Source organism: Octopus bimaculoides, chromosome 25 (assembly GCF_001194135.2).
Source record: "Octopus bimaculoides isolate UCB-OBI-ISO-001 chromosome 25, ASM119413v2, whole genome shotgun sequence".
Classification (NCBI taxonomy): Eukaryota; Metazoa; Mollusca; class Cephalopoda; order Octopoda; family Octopodidae; genus Octopus; species Octopus bimaculoides.
The window spans coordinates 23,362,618-23,365,382 of record NC_069005.1 but is presented as its reverse complement, the minus strand read 5'-3'; positions in this window follow the sequence as shown (position 1 = coordinate 23,365,382).

Below are 2,765 nucleotides of genomic sequence, written 5' to 3'. Positions count from 1 at the left end.
ATCCCCAAATGGCTGAAAAGCAAAGTCGACCCCTGCAAAATTTGAATTCAGAATGTAATGGAGGATGAAATGCTGCTTAGCATTTTGCCCAGCTTGTCACCTTATTATTATTATTAATGATGATGATAATAATAATAATAATAATGATAATCCTTTCTACTATAGGCACAAGGCCTGTAATTTTGGGGGAGGGGGCTAGTCAATTATATTGACTCCAGTGCATAACTGGTACTTAATTATTGACCCCGAATGGATGAAAGGCAAAGTCAACTGCGGCAGAATTTGAACTCAGAACATAAAGACAGATGAAATGCCACTAAGCATTATTTCGCCAGGTGTGCTACTGGTTCTGCCAACTCACTGTCATATTAATAATAATTAGAAGAAGACTGGAAACACTGAAGTAACTGTAGTTTCTATTTATTAAAAACTGTTTCTTTAAAAAGCAGTTCTAATTTGGCATATCTATTTGTATTGTCAATGAGTGTGGCTATATATCTATAGAGTGTTGTCTATGACTATGTATATATTGTCTGTGTATGTAGCATACGGCTATGTGTATAGCAATGTTATCTATGCATATATAATATATGTTCATATATGAAGTGTTGTACTCTGCAATTTAATCTAATAATCAGCTTTTGTATTGATATTATTGTTGACATAGTCGATGACCAGTCACTCCCATACTGTACTATCTTGCTGTATTACTGCTAATCTGTACTATATCATAGCTAGTAGAGTAGTGTACTGATAAAGCTTTGCTACTGCTATACTACCAACCAGTTCTATACTGTACTCTAAGCTGTATTGCTGCTGCTCTACCAAACAGTACTCTAGTGTGTACTATATATAATCTCTTGCATTGTAATTAGTGTTGACTTAGTATCGCTAACACTAAAAGTTCTTTAAAGTGTGTGGTTGCTGCTTGTCTCTCTCTCTCTCTCTCTCCTCCTTCACTCTCCTTATTCTTGGTATGTTATATTTAAGTCTGTTTATCTTTCAGATTTGTTGCTATGACAACATATAGCTTCTAGGGTTGATAATTAATTATTTATCAGCAACAAACGGAGTGTGGGTAATGGTGGTAGCAGACATTGATTCCTTTATGTGTTTTTTTTATTTCTTTTTTCTCCATTTCTTTTAATGAAATGCAAATCTTCATTGACCCTAAAAAAGTTGTATTAATACGAGAGTAGTAGTAGTAGTAGTTGTTGTTGAACAAACAGCTGTCCTTCATAAGCCAAATGTCCTTTTCATTTTAGGTTACTATGTCTGGTGGCTATGCTTTCTGCATAGAAGCCTTCCTACAACTGGCTTTTTACTAAACAGAAAGAATTGCAGATATCTGCTTTTTCTGTTTTTTGTTCTATTTAACCACTTCAATACGAACACATCCATGACTGCAAGCTTCTTATCTGAGCTATGTACAGACATAACAAATGAAGGGTTCATATTTAATGAGAATCTTGACCTTGCCAAGACGTTTGACAAAATGCCCTGCAGTATTCCTTCTGACCCTTTAAGGTCGCGGTTGAAACCATGCTGCAGCCAAATTCACCTTTCATCCCTCTGGGGTTGATAAAATAAAGTACCAGTGAAGAACTGGGATCATTGGTATGGACTGCTTGCACACCTCTCAAATTTGATGGCATTGTGCCTCAATAGTAAACGTTATTCTCATTATTATTATTGTTATTTCTTATGACTTTATATTTCATTAATAAAATAAAAATAATAATGCTTACTTATTAAGAAAGCATTATTATTATTATTATTATTATTATTATTATTATTATTATTATTATTATTATTATTAAGGTGGCAAGCTGGCAGAATCGTTAGCGTGCTGGGCGAAATGCTTAGCGATATTTCATCTGTCTTTATGTCCTGAGTTCAAATTCCGCCGAGGTCAACTTTGCCTTTCATCCTTTTGGGGTCGATAAATTAAGTACCAGTGGCATACTAGGGTCGATCTAATTGACTGGTCTCCTTCCCCACCAAAAATTTTCAAGGCCTTGTGCCTAGAGTAGAAATAATAATAAATGTTATTGTTATTTTTCATGACTTTATATTTTCATTAATAAAAGTAAAAATGCTTTCTATATTAAGAAAGTATTATTTATTATTATTGTTATTGTTATTATTATTATTATTATTATTATTATTAAGGCGGTGAGCTGGCAAAATTGTTGGCATACAAGGCAAAATGTTTAGCTGCATTTTGTCTATCTTTACTTTCCAAGTTTAAATTCCACTGATGTCAATTTTGCATTTCATCCTTTCGGGGTCGATAAAATAAGTACCAGTTGAGTACTGGGGATCGATGTATTGACTTACCCCCTCCCCTGAACATGTCGACCTTGTGCCAAAATTTGAAACCATTATTGTATTACTCAAGGCTTTATATATTTCATTAATAAAATTAAATAATGCTTTAAAAAGCATTATTATTATTATTATTATTAGTAAGGTAGTGAGAAGTAGAACTACTTAGGTGTCAAACAAAATGTTTACTGGTATTTCTTCCAGCTCTTTGCGTTCTGAGGTCAAATCTTGCCAGGGACAACTTTGCCTTTCTTTCATCCATTCAGGGTCAATTACCAGTTGAGCATTGGGACTGATGTAATCAACTGGCTCCCTTTCCCAAAATTTTAGGCCATGTGTCTATAGTTGAAAGGATGATTTATTATTATTATTATTATTATTATTATTATTATTATTATTATTATTATTATTGACTATTTACATTATTCAGAATTCAA